Here is an 8863-nt window from a genome sequence, read left to right as displayed (position 1 = left end):
ATATCTTTCAGCCGTTTGGAATTAGTTTCTTCTCTTAACTGTAGTCCTTTGCATGCAATGCATCTCCTCTTTATACATCTCCTCATTCCTTTATAAATTCAACCACTATCCCTCACTCAACTACCTACCCTCATTCTTACCAGAACAGGGTTCATGTTGCTTTTTGCTTTCTCCTTGACATTCCATACTTACTTTTATTGTAACAATTATCACTATATTGTAATATTTATTAATACATAATTTTAAACATTACTTAAAAACATTTCATATTTTTTAAGATATTAAAATTAATTAGCAGCTTCCAGTTTCTACTTTCTCTAAATAAAGGGAAAAGGGTTATGATATTTAAACTTTAGAAAATATAAGTTGGCTAGATATCAAGAAGCTCTCCTTTACAGAAGAAACTGAAGCACTATGTAATTCAGTTAAGAAAAGGTTTTTTCTAGCTCTCTTTAAAGAGAATGCTAATAAGTAAGCCAATAAAGGAAGAATGATAACATGTGCTGGTGCTTCTGGTCAAGATCACAGACTAAACTGAGGCAAAAATATCCACCTGTTCAAACACAGAAGAATGCCAGACTTAAAGAAGGAGGGAGTGAGAGGAAGGGAGAATAAGAAGGAAGAGGAGGAATGGAAAAGGAAGAGGAGGAAAAGGAGAAAAAGAAGAAGGAAGAGAAGGAAGAGGAAGAGGAGGAGGAGGAGGAGGATGGAAGGGGAACAAAAGGGATGGGGAAGAGTCAGACTTAAAAGTGAAACAGGAAAATCTCTGTCTCTGTCTCTTTCTCACACGGATACATGCACATCCCAACACAAACAATACCTAATATATGGAAAGTACTTTCAAAAAAGTATAAAAAATTTGCAAATATTTTGTTTCAATATAATTTATTTAAAGCTAGAAATAAGGAAATGATATTATTTGGAAGATGAAATCCAATTATGGTAAAGTGTCAGAAATATATGATATTATATTATGTGTTTTTGTTGCTAGCCAATACACTGCCAAAGTAGATTGCAAAGGTCTTGTTGATAGCTTTCAAAGGACTATTATAAAGAAGAAAGACGTTAGAAAACATAAAATTTTNTAAAAAAAAACATAAAATTTTTAAAAAGAGTCCAAAATCTTCAAATTATTGGTTACAGAATCTCCAAACAAGTTGAAAGTGCTTTTTGAATTCTGGAATTAATTTTAGAAGATAAAATACCAGCCTGGTGAGTATCAATTAAGAGCAAGTGGAAATCTCTAAAATTTAACATAAAGTCAAATAAAGTAAAGCCAAATGAAACATAAATTTTTGACAAGATTACTGGCTACTAGTGAAGAGGGTTTTGTTGATTGATTCATATTACAATGTTAGATACTTGGAAAATATTTTAATATATCCCCATGAGGAAAGTGAATAAGTGTCTTATATATGATAGAATAATTTACATGAGCCTAAAATTGGCAACTATAATCAGTAACTATATCTCAACTTTCAGAAAACTATCTAGGAGCACTATATAAAATTGCATTTGACTTGTTTCTGCTAAGTATCTTTAAGAACCACATATACAGAGGGGCACCTGGGTGGTTTGGTTGGTTAAGTGTCTGACTCTTGTCAGAGTTTTTTGATTTCAGGGTCTTGATTTCAGGGTTGTCAGCTCAAGTCCCATGTTGGGCTCCATGCAGTTCAAGCCCCATGTATGGAGGCTACTTAAAATACAAAAAACAAAAATCAAAAAAATGGAAGAGAAGAAAGAAAAAGAACCACATAGAAGGAAATCATAATTCACTTTTATTAAATTGACATGCAAGATGAAACTAAAAAGTATAATTTGTGACATAAACTAGATTCTAAAATAAAATCTCATTGGCTCACAACTAATGAGATGGGCATGTATAGAAGGTCATAGACAAATGGGCACATAGTTATATAAGACAATTGTACCTGAACATGTTCATTTGAATATCCATCCTTATTAAAAACAGTTCCTGTTGTTTTAATTTATATCATGGGTACACTGTGTCAAAATATGACATAATCATAAATTCCATTTTATATTAGATTATTTTAATGCTAAATTAGAGTTCAAAATAAAGAGATGCTGGTTTTATAGTATTATACATTGGCAAACTGCTGCTGAAATAGTACCTTAAATGTTAAAATAGTCTGCTAATTATTCTCTCTATAAAATTATACATGGATGTTTTCTAAACTGAGGGTCTCCAGAAGAGAGAATGAAAAGTTGGAAGTTCACATGACTTAATGCATATGTTAATTCATGGAGCATGGTTACAAAGAATATTTATGTAAAATGCAAGGATTCTGTCCTTTCTTTTTCTTTTTTTCACTATCTTATCTACAATACCCAAGCCTCACTGAATATCTGGTGAATGAATAGATAAACCCATTTTATTTACTTTCATTCTTGACACAGCTCTCAGCTACTGCAAGAGCATACTTACCACTGTCTAAATATTATTATAGCTTCTTAGACTTGAAAGTTTAGAGATAAATAAGGCTAAATTGTAGAAAAGGTCTTTATGACATGTTTAAAGGTATATTTGGAGAAAAAAATTGTTTCATGGTAAGATTAGACTTGGAGGAGAATATTTTATTTTTTTTTTATTAATCAAAGATGTCATGAAAAGAACTGGACTGAGTCAGCGTTTTCTTCATAATATGTCAGACCAGAATCCAAATCATTATCTACTAGAGGTTTTTGTTTTGTTTTATTTTGTTTTTCCATTCTAAGTGACGTTTGTTAATAGTTTTGATTGGTTGACTCTTTTTTTTAAATGGGAAGCAATGCTATTTCTAAATCATACAAAATTTCCTATCAAAGAAAATTTTCATGAAGAATGTAAGCAAAATGCTTCTATATAATAAAGAATATAGAAAGAATTAACAATCTGAATAAAGTGTTGATATACCAACCTATATTACATGAATATCCGATGACTGCAATCTGTGCACTTTTACATATTTTAAACACAAGAGTGTTAAGACTATGAAAATGAAGCTCGTGAATTCCATAAGCAAACATCCAAGAAACCCTTAATTTTTGCTAAGTGATGTTAATTCTTGTGTGTGCACTTTCCCATATCTATTCAACAAAATACAATTTAATGCATTAAATGTCACATAATGTAGTGATTCTGCCTTTTATACTCATGGTAATTGGTATATTTGTCGGTTTGCTCCTCTCTTTTTTGTTCTTCAAAGAATCAACTTTTGCTTTCATTGATTTTTTCCAATTACATTTTCTACTTTATTGATAGTCATCCCTAAGTCTTCCTTGTATTTATTTGGGTTTAGTATGATTTTAATTTCTAGCATTTTATTTATTTCTCTTTCTTTCTTTCTTTCCTTCTTTCTTTCTTTCTTTCTTTCTTTCTTTTTTTCTTTCTTTCTTTCTTTCTTTCTTTCTTTCTTTCTTTCTTTCTTGAAAGAGAGAGGGGAAAAAAAAAGAAAGAGAGAGAGCACCTACATGTGCACAAGAGCCCATGAGGCAGGGAGGGGCAGACGGACAGAGAGATAGAAACTTAAGCAGGCTCCACACCCAGTTCAGGGCTGGATCTCAGGACTGCGAGATCACGACTTGAGCCAGAATCAAGAGTGGAGTCAAATGCTTAACCACTGATCCACCCAGGCACCCCTTAATTTCTAGCTTTTTAGAGTTGAAGTTTTAATGTTTGATTTCTTTCCTTTCTTCTTTCAAAACTAGGTATGTAAAGTTCCATCTCTGTCTCCATGTACTACTTTAGGTACATTCTATTGTGATGTGTGTTTTCATTTTCATTCAATTAAAAATATATTATTATGATATCTTCTTTGATCATGCCTTACTTGGAATTGTGTTGGTTAATTTACAAAAATACTTGGATTTTCTACGTAGTAGTGTAACTTTGAATTCCACACTGATTCCATCATCAGAAAACATACACTGCAAAATGTTAATATGTTGAATCTCATTGTGATGTGTTTCATGACCCAGTTTATGGCTCATATTTGAAATTTGTTACATGAATAAATGTTTAACGACTGCTGTTTCTAATTGTGAATTTTAACTTTCATCAATATTTTTTGTAACATTTTATGTTAATTCTTGAAGCCTATTTTCAATTAAATCACCCCTGTATTTTTTTGGTAGACATTTACCTGGTACAGTTTTAATTTAAAATAACAAATAATGACATATTTAAACTAAAGAGAAGTGCAGACCTAAATTTAATGAAAAACTTATATACAAGCCATGTTGATATGCAAGCTTTACTTCAGGTAGTTTTTAAAGTAGGGGCACCTGGGTGGCTCAGTCGGTTGAGCATCCGACTTCGGCTCAGGTCATGATTTCATGCTTGTGGGTTCAAGCCCCGCATCAGGCTCTGTGCTTATAGCTCACAGCCTGGAACATGCTTCAGATTCTGTGTCTCCCTCTCTGCCCCTCCCCTGCTCATGCTCTGTCTCTCTGTCTCTCTCTCTCTCAAAAATAAATAAACAATAAAAAAATTTTTAAAGAAGTGATCACATGTAAGCTAAACCCTCCTTCCCAATATCCATCCCATTTCTTCTAAGGGATCCCCACTTTGGAAAACAGGGTGTGTGCACTTCTTGCTATGTATATCCATACCCTAAAATAATAAGTGATTGTTTTGTTGAAATTCAAAACTTTGTATAATTCACATAATATATCTTTCTAGGATTTCCCTTTTAATCTCCATCAAGCATCACTTTTTTCTTGTGATTCAACTATTTTGATTTGTGTAGATCCAGGTCATTCAGTTAAAATTCTATAAAATATAAAATAATTTAATAAATCACAATTGATCTATTCTCTTCCTGGGTTGTTGGCTATTATTGTTTGTAAATAACTTGTAATAAGTGACCAACCCAACAGATGTGCAAGAGATTCTCTGGGACATGTATCTATACACAGTTGATGGGACATAGACATGTGCATCTTCTGTTTTATTGCACACCTCCCACTGGCTCTTTAAAAAGTTTTTATTTACACTCGCATGAACTTAGTGGATCAGTTTAATTTACATATTTGATAACACTGGATTTAATATTTTGAAATATTTGTCATGTCCTCAAGTTATTTTCCCTTAGTAAATATTCTGATTTACCCTCAGATGGGAGTTCTAATTTGGGGGTCATTTATCTCAAAGGAGAATGTTTCAACTCCAGGATAAAGGACTTTTATGTTTCATTTTGCAGGCTATCCAGAGCAATACTATCTCTTTTTATCTGTCATCCAGGCTTTGGATTATTACTCGAACTGTTGAATACAGACTTCCCTACACATCTCAAGAAAAAAATCATTCCTGTAAATTGTAATCAAAAGTAGGTTGGGGTTTGTGGTAGCTCTTCTTTAAATCAAGATAAGTGTAAGAGGGTTAGGTTACATTCTTGTTTGAGATCTGTGTGGTTAGTTATTATTTTTCAATGTCAACAAGTTCTGTCTCAGTTGAGGCTCCCACAGTTAGTTACCAAAAATCATTAATTAGCACATAATTGGACGTCAATGGAACTCCATCGTCCAATTATAGAAAATAAGACAAAAGATAAACTCACTAATGTTATGAAACATTTTTCATATGACTTCTGAATGCTTTTTTTTAAGACTCCATTTAAAAGTTTACATTTATTTTAGAATCTCTGAACTGATGTAAACTGCTTTTAAATTTGGGTTGAAAGCCAGTTAAGTATTTGGTTTACTTATTTTCCATTTGGACAATTTATTATACATTTCTAAATCTAAGAAGCACAAATGTTAACGCAGTTAATTAATTCTCTTTTAATTCTCAGTTCTCTCTCTCAATCTTCCAACACCTTATTAGCAGACTTTACTACTTTTTGCAATAGTATATTACGATTATGATTTTACAAATATGGGTATGTATTTTTAATTTTCTCCAAGTTCTGTATAAAATTATGTTAAGTGGTGATCATACCAACTATTAGGCTCCTTGCCATTACACTTCATCTTCTATAAGCCAGTATTTAAGAGCTTCTAAGTGTTTTATCACCTTTGAGAAATACTTTTAATTACTTTCCGCTTTTTAAGCACAGGTATGGATTCCTATTTCAAAGGACTATTCCAATGCCTGTTATCATTGCATTTTCTTATTTTATTTGGCTTATACTGTTAAGTTATATTTTATAGAAAACTATCCATTTCAAATCTCTTTGACTTAGTGAGATAAAGAATTTATCCTTTTTAATTAAGCTTTTAAAAACTTATTTCATATGCACTTTTTATTACTAATGATGTTTAATCTTTGTCTTTTTAAAATAGGTTTATCAAGGCATCTGGGTGGCTCAGTTGGTTAAGTGTCCAACTTGGACTCAGGTCATAATCTCCTGGTTCATGGGTTTGAGCCCGCAACAGGCTCTCTGCTGACAACTCAGAGCTTGGAGCCTCCTTTGGATTCTGTGTCTTCCTCTTTCTCTGCCCCTCCTCTGTTTGCTCTGTCTCACAAAAATGAATAAAAATGTTGGAAATTTAAAAAAATTTAAAAATCAGCTTATCAAAAGATTTACCACTTTATTAGATTCTTCAGTAACTCAGTCTTTTTCTCAGTTTGGTGCCTTTATTCTCTGTTTTCTCATTCGTTAAATTTTTCTAAAGTTATCTAATTTTTTGGAATACAGTTGTTCATGTTATTCTCTTATAATCCTTCATATTTCTGTAAGGCCAGTAGTAAGTCTTCTCTTTCACTCCTGACTCTAGTAATTTAGGTCTTCTCTCTCTCTCTCTCTCTCTCTCTCTCCCCCCCCACCCCCACTCCAATCCCTTTCTCTCTCTCTTTGTAGAATCAGTGTTTTGTTTAATCGGTTTTTCTCTACTTTTTTTAATTTTCTATTTTATCAATTTCTATTTTAATCTTTATAATTTCTTTGTTTATTCTTGCTTTTAAGTTTAGTATGCTCTGCTTTTTCCAATGTCCTATGGCAAATATTTAGGTTATTCATTTCAATCTTTCTTCTTTTTTAATATAGGTATTTACAACTATTAAGATATTTCTCAAGTACTGCTTACCTGCATGTATCCCGTAAGATTAGATACGCTATAAGTGTATTTTTATTTTTTTCCAGGCATTTTAAATTTTCTCTTTTGATTTATTTTTCCCCATATGTTGTTTAGAATTGTATGTTGTCTCATTTCTGCAGGTGCATGAGTTTATCAAATTCTTTTTCCTGTTTATTCCTAATTTCATTACATTGTGATCAAATAATACAAAGAACATACTTTGTATTATTTCTGTCTTTTTAAATTTATTGAGTTTTTCTTGTAATGGCCTGCTATATGGTCTATGATCTATCCTGGGAAATGTTCGATGTGGACTTGAGAAGATTGTGTGTGTGTGTGTGTGTGTGTGTGTATTTGTTTTGTGAAGTGTTCTGTTAGGTTTATATTGTCTGTTGCCTTTTACTATTGCTCAAATCTTTTATTGTTGATATTTTGTTTGTTTTAACCATTACTGAAAGTGGAGTATTGAAGTCTCCAACTCTTATCAATTGTCTCTCTTCATTTTTGTTGTTTATTGATTCATGTACTTTGGTGTTGTGCTAATAGGTCCATATATGCTTATAACGATGTCTTCCTGTCATTCTGAAATGTCCCTCTTCAACACTAGCAACTTTTTTTGTTTTATGCTTATTCTATGTAATATTAGTATAACTCTTCTAGCATTTTTGTTGTTATTACTTACATGATATATTACTTATATCCCTTTTTCCATTCTTATTATTTTTCACCTCTTTGTATCTTAAAATCCAAAGTCTGACTTCTGTAGACAGTATAGAGCTGGATCATATATATTTATCAAGTCTGACAGTCTTTTATTTTTTATTGGATTATTTAATCCATTACCATTTGATTTTGTTATTGATATTGTGAGGTTGATGTTTTCTATTTTACTGCTTGTTTTCATAAGTCTTATGTGTTATTTTTGATTCTATACTCTTTACTGTTTTCTTTGGAATTAAGTAATTATTTTGTAATGTACCATTTTAATTAATGTTTTTGTCATTTTCCACATTTCTTAAGAGTCATTTGTTTGGTGATTGCTATAAGATTTAACATGTACATCTTAACCAATCAGATTAACTTCAGATTTATACTAGCTTAATTTTAGTGATATAAAAAACATTACTCTTATATAACTTGGTTCCCTTCCACCCCCTCTTTTTTTGTTATGATTTGGTTCTTGGAACAGACATTTAACTCTGCTTTCTTTTTATGTTTGAATCTTACTTTATCTTTTTAAAATAAGGTTCTTCTCAATAATTTATTTGAGAGAAAATTTCAACAATTCATCCCTACAATTAGGAAAAAGTATCACCAAAGGAAATTTTTTCTTACATATAAATACTCACAAAACCAGATCTCCACATTTAAAGTGGTGGCTGGGCTCTGATCAAGTTAAACCTGCAGACATCTTTAGAATCCATGCAGATGTCAACTTTATCAAGCATTCTTTTTTTATAGCTGAGTAATATTCTTTCTATATATATTATATTACTATTTTTTTTATGTTTACATAAATGTCCATTTGTGGAATTACTGGATCATGTGTTGATTCTATTTTTATTTTTTTGAGGAGCCTGCATACTATTTTTCATAGGAGCTGTACCAATTTGCATTCTTACTAAAAGTGCATAAGGGTTCTTTTTTCTCCACATCCTTGCTAACACTTGTTTATCTTGTCTTTTTCATTTGAGCTCTTTTGGTGGGTGTAAGGTGACAATTAATTGTGGTTTTGATTTGTTTTTCCCTGACAATTAGTAATGTTGAACATCTTTTCATGTATCTTTTAGCCATTTATTTGTCCTCTTTTAGAAAAATGTCTATTCGGATCTCTTCCTATTTT

The 8863-nt window shown here is 31.5% G+C and overlaps 1 long non-coding RNA gene across 1 annotated transcript; it reads left to right on the top strand.

Moving 5' to 3' along the window:
• The first annotated feature begins 1155 nt into the window (after positions 1-1155).
• Positions 1156-6453, top strand: LOC144243914 (uncharacterized). The gene is made up of 3 exons (XR_013338800.1): positions 1156-1212; positions 5205-5330; positions 6286-6453. It is a non-coding gene; the product is annotated as an uncharacterized LOC144243914 (long non-coding RNA).
• The last annotated feature ends 2410 nt before the right edge of the window (positions 6454-8863 follow it).

The sequence above is a fragment of the Crocuta crocuta genome, unplaced genomic scaffold (assembly GCF_008692635.1).
Source record: "Crocuta crocuta isolate KB4526 unplaced genomic scaffold, BGI_CrCroc_1.0 scaffold532, whole genome shotgun sequence".
NCBI lineage: Eukaryota > Metazoa > Chordata > Mammalia > Carnivora > Hyaenidae > Crocuta > Crocuta crocuta.
The sequence above is the reverse complement of the archived record's forward strand: the minus strand, read 5'-3'. Positions and strand labels throughout refer to the sequence as shown.